The sequence below is a fragment of the Camellia sinensis genome, chromosome 15, assembly GCF_055761805.1.
Source record: "Camellia sinensis isolate YWXY chromosome 15, ASM5576180v1, whole genome shotgun sequence".
NCBI classification, from domain to species: Eukaryota; Viridiplantae; Streptophyta; class Magnoliopsida; order Ericales; family Theaceae; genus Camellia; species Camellia sinensis.
Window position 1 is genome coordinate 1,820,928 of NC_138975.1, and position 13,091 is coordinate 1,834,018.

Here is a 13,091-nt window from a genome sequence, read left to right on the forward strand (position 1 = left end):
TTCGAATCGTAATGCGCAAGAAATGGTACCGAAACCCCGTATTTACATATCTGCCACTGTGCAGGAGAATCCGAATAGGTGTTCGAGTGTTCGAACCGTAATGCGCAAGAAATGGTACCGAAACCCCGTATTTACATATCTGCCACTGTGCAGGAGAATCCGTATAGGTGTTCGAGTGTTCGAACCGTAATGCGCAAGAAATGGTATGGAAATCCCGTATTTACATATCTGCCACTGTGCAGGAGAATCCGTATAGGTGTTCGAGTGTTCGAACCGTAATGCGCAAGAAATGGTGCCGAAATCCCCTATTTACATATCTGCCACTGTGCAGGAGAATCCGTATAGGTGTTCGAGTGTTCGAACCGTAATGCGCAAGAAATGGTACGGAAACCCCGTATTTACATATCTGCCACTTTGTAGGAGAATCCGCATAGGTGTTCGAGTGTTCGAACCGTAATGTGCAAGAAATGGTATGTAAACCCCGTATTTACATATCTGCCACTGTGCAGGAGAATCCGTATAGGTGTTCGAGTGTTCGAACAGTAATGCGCAAAAAATGGTACGGAAACCCCGTATTTACATATCTGCCACTGTGCAGGAGAATCCGTATAGGTGTTCGAGTGTTCGAACCGTAATGCGTGAGAAATGGTATGTAAACCCCGTATTTACATATCTGCCACTGTGCTGGATAATCCGTATAGGTGTTCGAGTGTTCGAACCGTAATGCGCAAGAAATGGTATGTAAACCCCGTATTTACATATCTGCCACTGTGCAGGAGAATCCGTATAGGTGTTCGAGTGTTCGAACCGTAATGCGCAAGAAATGGTACGATAACCCCGTATTTACATATCTGCTACTGTGCCGGAGAATCCGTATAGGTGTTCGATTGTTCGAACCGTAATGCGCAAGAAATGGTATGTAAACCCCGTATTTACATATCTGCCACTGTGCAGGAGAATTCGTATAGGTGTTCGATTGTTCGAACCGTAATGCGCAAGAAATGGTATGTAAACCCCGTATTTACATATCTGCCACTGTGCTGGAGAATCCGTATAGGTGTTCGAGTGTTCGAACCGTAATGCGTGAGAAATGGTATGTAAACCCCGTATTTACATATCTGCCACTGTGCTGGATAATCCGTATAGGTGTTCGACTGTTCGAACCGTAATGCGCCAGAAATGGTACCGAAACCCCGTATTTACATATCTACCACTGTGCAGGAGAATCCGTATAGGTGTTCGAGTGTTCGAACCGTAATGCGCAAGAAATGGTACGGAAACCCCGTATTTACGTATCTGCCACTGTGCAGGAGAATCCGCATTCGAGTGTTCGAACCGTAATGCGCAAGAAATGGTATCGAAACCCCGTATTTACATATCTGCCACTGTGCAGGAGAATCCGTATAGGTGTTCGAGTGTTCGAACCGTAATGCGCAAGAAATGGTACGGAAACCCCGTATTTACATATCTGCCACTGTGTAGGAGAATCCGCATAGGTGTTCGAGTGTTCGAACCGTAATGCGCAAGAAATGTTATGTAAACCCCGTATTTACATATCTGCCACTGTGCAGGAGAATCCGTATAGGTGTTCGAGTGTTCGAACCGTAATGCGCAAGAAATTGTATGGAAACCCCGTATTTACATATCTGCCACTGTGCAGGAGAATCCGTATAGGTGTTCGATTGTTCGAACCGTAATGCGCAAGAAATGGTATGTAAACCCCGTATTTACATATCTGCCACTGTGCAGGAGAATCCGTATAGGTGTTCGAGTGTTCGAATCGTAATGCGCAAGAAATGGTACCGAAACCCCGTATTTACATATCTGCCACTGTGCAGGAGAATCCGAATAGGTGTTCGAGTGTTCGAACCGTAATGCGCAAGAAATGGTACCGAAACCCCGTATTTACATATCTGCCACTGTGCAGGAGAATCCGTATAAGTGTTCGAGTGTTCGAACCGTAATGCGCAAGAAATGGTATGGAAACCCCGTATTTACATATCTGCCACTGTGCAGGAGAATCCGTATAGGTGTTCGAGTGTTCGAGCCGTAATGCGCAAGAAATGGTGCCGAAACCCCGTATTTACATATCTGCCACTGTGCAGGAGAATCCGTATAGGTGTTCGAGTGTTCGAACCGTAATGCGCAAGAAATGGTACGGAAACCCCGTATTTACATATCTGCCACTTTGGAGGAGAATCCGCATAGGTGTTCGAGTGTTCGAACCGTAATGTGCAAGAAATGGTATGGAAACCCCGTATTTACATATCTGCCACTGTGCAGGAGAATCCGTATAGGTGTTCGAGTGTTCGAATCGTAATGCGCAAGAAATGGTACCGAAACCCCGTATTTACATATCTGCCATTGTGCAGGAGAATCCGAATAGGTGTTCGAGTGTTCGAACCGTAATGCGCAAGAAATGGCATGGAAACCCCGTATTTACATATCTGCCACTGTGCAGGAGAATCCGTATAGGTGTTCGATTGTTCGAACCGTAATGCGCAAGAAATGGTATGTAAACCCCGTATTTACATATCTGCCACTGTGCAGGAGAATCCGTATTGGTGTTCGAGTGTTCGAATCGTAATGCGCAAGAAATGGTACCGAAACCCCGTATTTACATATCTGCCACTGTGCAGGAGAATCCGAATAGGTGTTCGAGTGTTCGAACCGTAATGCGCAAGAAATGGTACCGAAACCCCGTATTTACATATCTGCCACTGTGCAGGAGAATCCGTATAGGTGTTCGAGTGTTCGAACCGTAATGCGCAAGAAATGGTATGGAAACCCCGTATTTACATATCTGCCACTGTGCAGGAGAATCCGTATAGGTGTTCGAGTGTTCGAGCCGTAATGCGCAAGAAATGGTGCCGAAACCCCGTATTTACATATCTGCCACTGTGCAGGAGAATCCGTATAGGTGTTCGAGTGTTCGAACCGTAATGCGTGAGAAATGGTACGGAAACCCCGTATTTACATATCTGCCACTTTGTAGGAGAATCCGCATAGGTGTTCGAGTGTTCGAACCGTAATGTGCAAGAAATGGTATGGAAACCCCGTATTTACATATCTGCCACTGTGCAGGAGAATCCGTATAGGTGTTCGAGTGTTCGAATCGTAATGCGCAAGAAATGGTACCGAAACCCCGTATTTACATATCTGCCATTGTGCAGGAGAATCCGAATAGGTGTTCGAGTGTTCGAACCGTAATGCGCAAGAAATTATATGGAAACCCCGTATTTACATATCTGCCACTGTGCAGGAGAATCCGTATAGGTGTTCGATTGTTCGAACCGTAATGCGCAAGAAATGGTATGTAAACCCCGTATTTACATATCTGCCACTGTGCAGGAGAATCCGTATAGGTGTTCGAGTGTTCGAATCGTAATGCGCAAGAAATGGTACCGAAACCCCGTATTTACATATCTGCCACTGTGCAGGAGAATCCGAATAGGTGTTCGAGTGTTCGAACCGTAATGCGCAAGAAATGGTACCGAAACCCCGTATTTACATATCTGCCACTGTGCAGGAGAATCCGTATAGGTGTTCGAGTGTTCGAACCGTAATGCGCAAGAAATGGTATGGAAACCCCGTATTTACATATCTGCCACTGTGCAGGAGAATCCGTATAGGTGTTCGAGTGTTCGAGCCGTAATGCGCAAGAAATGGTGCCGAAACCCCGTATTTACATATCTGCCACTGTGTAGGAGAATCCGTATAGGTGTTCGAGTGTTCGAACCGTAATGCGCAAGAAATGGTACGGAAACCCCGTATTTACATATCTGCCACTTTGGAGGAGAATCCGCATAGGTGTTCGAGTGTTCGAACCGTAATGTGCAAGAAATGGTATGGAAACCCCGTATTTACATATCTGCCACTGTGCAGGAGAATCCGTATAGGTGTTCGAGTGTTCGAATCGTAATGCGCAAGAAATGGTACCGAAATCCCGTATTTACATATCTGCCATTGTGCAGGAGAATCCGAATAGGTGTTCGAGTGTTCGAACCGTAATGCGCAAGAAATGGTATGGAAACCCCGTATTTACATATCTGCCACTGTGCAGGAGAATCCGTATAGGTGTTCGATTGTTCGAACCGTAATGCGCAAGAAATGGTATGTAAACCCCGTATTTACATATCTGCCACTGTGCAGGAGAATCCGTATTGGTGTTCGAGTGTTCGAATCGTAATGCGCAAGAAATGGTACCGAAACCCCGTATTTACATATCTGCCACTGTGCAGGAGAATCCGAATAGGTGTTCGAGTGTTCGAACCGTAATGCGCAAGAAATGGTACCGAAACCCCGTATTTACATATCTGCCACTGTGCAGGAGAATCCGTATAGGTGTTCGAGTGTTCGAACCGTAATGCGCAAGAAATGGTATGGAAACCCCGTATTTACATATCTGCCACTGTGCAGGAGAATCCGTATAGGTGTTCGAGTGTTCGAGCCGTAATGCGCAAGAAATGGTGCCGAAACCCCGTATTTACATATCTGCCACTGTGCGGGAGAATCCGTATAGGTGTTCGAGTGTTCGAACCGTAATGCGCAAGAAATGGTACGGAAACCCCGTATTTACATATCTGCCACTTTGTAGGAGAATCCGCATAGGTGTTCGAGTGTTCGAACCGTAATGTGCAAGAAATGGTATGGAAACCCCGTATTTACATATCTGCCACTGTGCAGGAGAATCCGTATAGGTGTTCGAGTGTTCGAATCGTAATGCGCAAGAAATGGTACCGAAACCCCGTATTTACATATCTGCCATTGTGCAGGAGAATCCGAATAGGTGTTCGAGTGTTCGAACCGTAATGCGCAAGAAATGGTATGGAAACCCCGTATTTACATATCTGCCACTGTGCAGGAGAATCCGTATAGGTGTTCGATTGTTCGAACCGTAATGTGCAAGAAATGGTATGTAAACCCCGTATTTACATATCTGCCACTGTGCAGGAGAATCCGTATAGGTGTTCGAGTGTTCGAATCGTAATGCGCAAGAAATGGTACCGAAACCCCGTATTTACATATCTGCCACTGTGCAGGAGAATCCGAATAGGTGTTCGAGTGTTCGAACCGTAATGCGCAAGAAATGGTACCGAAACCCCGTATTTACATATCTGCCACTGTGCAGGAGAATCCGTATAGGTGTTCGAGTGTTCGAACCGTAATGCGCAAGAAATGGTATGGAAACCCCGTATTTACATATCTGCCACTGTGCAGGAGAATCCGTGTAGGTGTTCGAGTGTTCGAGCCGTAATGCGCAAGAAATGGTGCCGAAACCCCGTATTTACATATCTGCCACTGTGCAGGAGAATCCGTATAGGTGTTCGAGTGTTCGAACCGTAATGCGCAAGGAATGGTACGGAAACCCCGTATTTACATATCTGCCACTGTGTAGGAGAATCCGCATAGGTGTTCGAGTGTTCGAACCGTAATGCGCAAGAAATGTTATGTAAACCCCGTATTTACATATCTGCCACTGTGCAGGAGAATCCGTATAGGTGTTCGAGTGTTCGAACCGTAATGCGCAAGAAATGGTATGGAAACCCCGTATTTACATATCTGCCACTGTGCAGGAGAATCCGTATAGGTGTTCGATTGTTCGAACCGTAATGCGCAAGAAATGGTATGTAAACCCCGTATTTACATATCTGCCACTGTGCAGGAGAATCCGTATAGGTGTTCGAGTGTTCGAATCGTAATGCGCAAGAAATTGTACCGAAACCCCGTATTTACATATCTGCCACTGTGCAGGAGAATCCGAATAGGTGTTCGAGTGTTCGAACCGTAATGCGCAAGAAATGGTACCGAAACCCCGTATTTACATATCTGCCACTGTGCAGGAGAATCCGTATAGGTGTTCGAGTGTTCGAACCGTAATGCGCAAGAAATGGTATGGAAACCCCGTATTTACATATCTGCCACTGTGCAGGAGAATCCGTATAGGTGTTCGAGTGTTCGAGCCGTAATGCGCAAGAAATGGTGCCGAAACCCCGTATTTACATATCTGCCACTGTGCAGGAGAATCCGTATAGGTGTTCGAGTGTTCGAACCGTAATGCGCAAGAAATGGTACGGAAACCCGTATTTACATATCTGCCACTTTGTAGGAGAATCCGCATAGGTGTTCGAGTGTTCGAACCGTAATGTGCAAGAAATGGTATGGAAACCCCGTATTTACATATCTGCCACTGTGCAGGAGAATCCGTATAGGTGTTCGAGTGTTCGAATCGTAATGCGCAAGAAATGGTACCGAAACCCCGTATTTACATATCTGCCATTGTGCAGGAGAATCCGAATAGGTGTTCGAGTGTTCGAACCGTAATGCGCAAGAAATGGTATGTAAACCCGTATTTACATATCTGCCACTGTGCAGGAGAATCCGTATAGGTGTTCGAGTGTTCGAACCGTAATGCGCAAGAAATGGTATGGAAACCCCGTATTTACATATCTGCCACTGTGCAGGAGAATCCGTATAGGTGTTCGAGTGTTCGAACCGTAATGCGCAAGAAATGGTGCCGAAATCCCCTATTTACATATCTGCCACTGTGCAGGAGAATCCGTATAGGTGTTCGAGTGTTCGAACCGTAATGCGCAAGAAATGGTACGGAAACCCCGTATTTACATATCTGCCACTTTGTAGGAGAATCCGCATAGGTGTTCGAGTGTTCGAACCGTAATGTGCAAGAAATGGTATGTAAACCCCGTATTTACATATCTGCCACTGTGCAGGAGAATCCGTATAGGTGTTCGAGTGTTCGAACAGTAATGCGCAAAAAATGGTACGGAAACCCCGTATTTACATATCTGCCACTGTGCAGGAGAATCCGTATAGGTGTTCGAGTGTTCGAACCGTAATGCGCAAGAAATGGTACGGAAACCCCGTATTTACATATCTGCCACTGTGTAGGAGAATCCGCATAGGTGTTCGAGTGTTCGAACCGTAATGCGCAAGAAATGTTATGTAAACCCCGTATTTACATATCTGCCACTGTGCAGGAGAATCCGTATAGGTGTTCGAGGGTTCGAACCGTAATGCGCAAGAAATGGTATGGAAACCCCGTATTTACATATCTGCCACTGTGCAGGAGAATCCGTATAGGTGTTCGATTGTTCGAACCGTAATGCGCAAGAAATGGTATGTAAACCCCGTATTTACATATCTGCCACTGTGCAGGAGAATCCGTATAGGTGTTCGAGTGTTCGAATCGTAATGCGCAAGAAATGGTACCGAAACCCCGTATTTACATATCTGCCACTGTGCAGGAGAATCCGAATAGGTGTTCGAGTGTTCGAACCGTAATGCGCAAGAAATGGTACCGAAACCCCGTATTTACATATCTGCCACTGTGCAGGAGAATCCGTATAGGTGTTCGAGTGTTCGAACCGTAATGCGCAAGAAATGGTATGGAAACCCCGTATTTACATATCTGCCACTGTGCTGGAGAATCCGTATAGGTGTTCGAGTGTTCGAGCCGTAATGCGCAAGAAATGGTGCCGAAACCCCGTATTTACATATCTGCCACTGTGCAGGAGAATCCGTATAGGTGCTCGAGTGTTCGAACCGTAATGCGCAAGAAATGGTACGGAAACCCCGTATTTACATATCTGCCACTTTGTAGGAGAATCCGCATAGGTGTTCGAGTGTTCGAACCGTAATGTGCAAGAAATGGTATGAAAACCCCGTATTTACATATCTGCCACTGTGCAGGAGAATCCGTATAGGTGTTCGAGTGTTCGAATCGTAATGCGCAAGAAATGGTACCGAAACCCCGTATTTACATATCTGCCATTGTGCAGGAGAATCCGAATAGGTGTTCGAGTGTTCGAACCGTAATGCGCAAGAAATGGTATGTAAACCCGTATTTACGTATCTGCCACTGTGCAGGAGAATCCGTATAGGTGTTCGAGTGTTCGAACCGTAATGCGCAAGAAGTGGTATGGAAACCTCGTATTTACATATCTGCCACTGTGCAGGAGAATCCGTATAGGTGTTCGATTGTTCGAACCGTAATGCGCAAGAAATGGTATGTAAACCCCGTATTTACATATCTGCCACTGTGCAGGAGAATCCGTATAGGTGTTCGAGTGTTCGAACCGTAATGCGCAAGAAATGGTACGGAAACCCCGTATTTACATATCTGCTACTGTGCCGGAGAATCCGTATAGGTGTTCGATTGTTCGAACCGTAATGCGCAAGAAATGGTATGTAACCCCCGTATTTACATATCTGCAACTGTGCAGGAGAATCCGTATAGGTGTTCGAGTGTTCGAACCGTAATGCGCAAGAAATGGTACGGAAACCCCGTATTTACATATCTGCCACTGTGCAGGAGAATCCGAATAGGTGTTCGAGTGTTCGAACCGTAATGCGCAAGAAATGGTACCGAAACCCCGTATTTACATATCTGCCACTGTGCAGGAGAATCCGTATAGGTGTTCGAGTGTTCGAACCGTAATGCGTGAGAAATGGTATGTAAACCCCGTATTTACATATCTGCCACTGTGCTGGATAATCCGTATAGGTGTTCGACTGTTCGAACCGTAATGCGCCAGAAATGGTACCGAAACCCCGTATTTACATATCTGCCACTGTTCAGGAGAATCCGTATAGGTGTTCGAGTGTTCGAACCGTAATGCGCAAGAAATGGTACGGAAATCCCGTATTTACATATCTGCCACTGTGCAGGAGAATCCGTATAGGTGTTCGATTGTTCGAACCGTAATGCGCAAGAAATGGTATGTAAACCCCGTATTTACATATCTGCCACTGTGCAGGAGAATCCGTATAGGTGTTCGAGTGTTCGAATCGTAATGCGCAAGAAATGGTACCGAAACCCCGTATTTACATATCTGCCACTGTGCAGGAGAATCCGAATAGGTGTTCGAGTGTTCGAACCGTAATGCGCAAGAAATGGTACCGAAACCCCGTATTTACATATCTGCCACTGTGCAGGAGAATCCGTATAGGTGTTCGAGTGTTCGAACCGTAATGCGCAAGAAATGGTACCGAAACCCCGTATTTACATATCTGCCACTGTGCAGGAGAATCCGTATAGGTGTTCGAGTGTTCGAACCGTAATGCGCAAGAAATGGTATGGAAATCCCATATTTACATATCTGCCACTGTGCAGGAGAATCCGTATAGGTGTTCGAGTGTTCGAACCGTAATGCGCAAGAAATGGTGCCGAAATCCCCTATTTACATATCTGCCACTGTGCAGGAGAATCCGTATAGGTGTTCGAGTGTTCGAACCGTAATGCGCAAGAAATGGTACGGAAACCCCGTATTTACATATCTGCCACTTTGTAGGAGAATCCGCATAGGTGTTCGAGTGTTCGAACCGTAATGTGCAAGAAATGGTATGTAAACCCCGTATTTACATATCTGCCACTGTGCAGGAGAATCCGTATAGGTGTTCGAGTGTTCGAACAGTAATGCGCAAAAAATGGTACGGAAACCCCGTATTTACATATCTGCCACTGTGCAGGAGAATCCGTATAGGTGTTCGAGTGTTCGAACCGTAATGCGTGCGAAATGGTATGTAAACCCCGTATTTACATATCTGCCACTGTGCTGGATAATCCGTATAGGTGTTCGAGTGTTCGAACCGTAATGCGCAAGAAATGGTACGATAACCCCGTATTTACATATCTGCTACTGTGCCGGAGAATCCGTATAGGTGTTCGATTGTTCGAACCGTAATGCGCAAGAAATGGTATGTAAACCCCGTATTTACATATCTGCCACTGTGCAGGAGAATTCGTATAGGTGTTCGATTGTTCGAACCGTAATGCGCAAGAAATGGTACGGAAACCCCGTATTTACATATCTGCCACTGTGCAGGAGAATCCGTATAGGTGTTCGAGTGTTCGAACCGTAATGCGTGAGAAATGGTATGTAAACCCCGTATTTACATATCTGCCACTGTGCTGGATAATCCGTATAGGTGTTCGACTGTTCGAACCGTAATGCGCCAGAAATGGTACCGAAACCCCGTATTTACATATCTACCACTGTGCAGGAGAATCCGTATAGGTGTTCGAGTGTTCGAACCGTAATGCGCAAGAAATGGTACGGAAACCCCGTATTTACGTATCTGCCACTGTGCAGGAGAATCCGCATTCGAGTGTTCGAACCGTAATGCGCAAGAAATGGTATCGAAACCCCGTATTTACATATCTGCCACTGTGCAGGAGAATCCGTATAGGTGTTCGAGTGTTCGAACCGTAATGCGCAAGAAATGGTACGGAAACCCCGTATTTACATATCTGCCACTGTGTAGGAGAATCCGCATAGGTGTTCGAGTGTTCGAACCGTAATGCGCAAGAAATGTTATGTAAACCCCGTATTTACATATCTGCCACTGTGCAGGAGAATCCGTATAGGTGTTCGAGTGTTCGAACCGTAATGCGCAAGAAATTGTATGGAAACCCCGTATTTACATATCTGCCACTGTGCAGGAGAATCCGTATAGGTGTTCGATTGTTCGAACCGTAATGCGCAAGAAATGGTATGTAAACCCCGTATTTACATATCTGCCACTGTGCAGGAGAATCCGTATAGGTGTTCGAGTGTTCGAATCGTAATGCGCAAGAAATGGTACCGAAACCCCGTATTTACATATCTGCCACTGTGCAGGAGAATCCGAATAGGTGTTCGAGTGTTCGAACCGTAATGCGCAAGAAATGGTACCGAAACCCCGTATTTACATATCTGCCACTGTGCAGGAGAATCCGTATAGGTGTTCGAGTGTTCGAACCGTAATGCGCAAGAAATGGTATGGAAACCCCGTATTTACATATCTGCCACTGTGCAGGAGAATCCGTATAGGTGTTCGAGTGTTCGAGCCGTAATGCGCAAGAAATGGTGCCGAAACCCCGTATTTACATATCTGCCACTGTGCAGGAGAATCCGTATAGGTGTTCGAGTGTTCGAACCGTAATGCGCAAGAAATGGTACGGAAACCCCGTATTTACATATCTGCCACTTTGGAGGAGAATCCGCATAGGTGTTCGAGTGTTCGAACCGTAATGTGCAAGAAATGGTATGGAAACCCCGTATTTACATATCTGCCACTGTGCAGGAGAATCCGTATAGGTGTTCGAGTGTTCGAATCGTAATGCGCAAGAAATGGTACCGAAACCCCGTATTTACATATCTGCCATTGTGCAGGAGAATCCGAATAGGTGTTCGAGTGTTCGAACCGTAATGCGCAAGAAATGGTATGGAAACCCCGTATTTACATATCTGCCACTGTGCAGGAGAATCCGTATAGGTGTTCGATTGTTCGAACCGTAATGCGCAAGAAATGGTATGTAAACCCCGTATTTACATATCTGCCATTGTGCAGGAGAATCCGTATAGGTGTTCGAGTGTTCGAATCGTAATGCGCAAGAAATGGTACCGAAACCCCGTATTTACATATCTGCCACTGTGCAGGAGAATCCGAATAGGTGTTCGAGTGTTCGAACCGTAATGCGCAAGAAATGGTACCGAAACCCCGTATTTACATATCTGCCACTGTGCAGGAGAATCCGTATAGGTGTTCGAGTGTTCGAACCGTAATGCGCAAGAAATGGTATGGAAACCCCGTATTTACATATCTGCCACTGTGCAGGAGAATCCGTATAGGTGTTCGAGTGTTCGAGCCGTAATGCGCAAGAAATAGTGCCGAAACCCCGTATTTACATATCTGCCACTGTGCAGGAGAATCCGTATAGGTGTTCGAGTGTTCGAACCGTAATGCGCAAGAAATGGTACGGAAACCCCGTATTTACATATCTGCCACTTTGTAGGAGAATCCGCATAGGTGTTCGAGTGTTCGAACCGTAATGTGCAAGAAATGGTATGGAAACCCCGTATTTACATATCTGCCACTGTGCAGGAGAATCCGTATAGGTGTTCGAGTGTTCGAATCGTAATGCGCAAGAAATGGTACCGAAACCCCGTATTTACATATCTGCCATTGTGCAGGAGAATCCGAATAGGTGTTCGAGTGTTCGAACCGTAATGCGCAAGAAATGGTATGGAAACCCCGTATTTACATATCTGCCACTGTGCAGGAGAATCCGTATAGGTGTTCGATTGTTCGAACCGTAATGCGCAAGAAATGGTATGTAAACCCCGTATTTACATATCTGCCACTGTGCAGGAGAATCCGTATAGGTGTTCGAGTGTTCGAATCGTAATGCGCAAGAAATGGTACCGAAACCCCGTATTTACATATCTGCCACTGTGCAGGAGAATCCGAATAGGTGTTCGAGTGTTCGAACCGTAATGCGCAAGAAATGGTACCGAAACCCCGTATTTACATATCTGCCACTGTGCAGGAGAATCCGTATAGGTGTTCGAGTGTTCGAACCGTAATGCGCAAGAAATGGTATGGAAACCCCGTATTTACATATCTGCCACTGTGCAGGAGAATCCGTATAGGTGTTCGAGTGTTCGAGCCGTAATGCGCAAGAAATGGTGCCGAAACCCCGTATTTACATATCTGCCACTGTGTAGGAGAATCCGTATAGGTGTTCGGGTGTTCGAACCGTAATGCGCAAGAAATGGTACGGAAACCCCGTATTTACATATCTGCCACTTTGGAGGAGAATCCGCATAGGTGTTCGAGTGTTCGAACCGTAATGTGCAAGAAATGGTATGGAAACCCCGTATTTACATATCTGCCACTGTGCAGGAGAATCCGTATAGGTGTTCGAGTGTTCGAATCGTAATGCGCAAGAAATGGTACCGAAATCCCGTATTTACATATCTGCCATTGTGCAGGAGAATCCGAATAGGTGTTCGAGTGTTCGAACCGTAATGCGCAAGAAATGGTATGGAAACCCCGTATTTACATATCTGCCACTGTGCAGGAGAATCCGTATAGGTGTTCGATTGTTCGAACCGTAATGCGCAAGAAATGGTATGTAAACCCCGTATTTACATATCTGCCACTGTGCAGGAGAATCCGTATTGGTGTTCGAGTGTTCGAATCGTAATGCGCAAGAAATGGTACCGAAACCCCGTATTTACATATCTGCCACTGTGCAGGAGAATCCGAATAGGTGTTCGAGTGTTCGAACCGTAATGCGCAAGAAA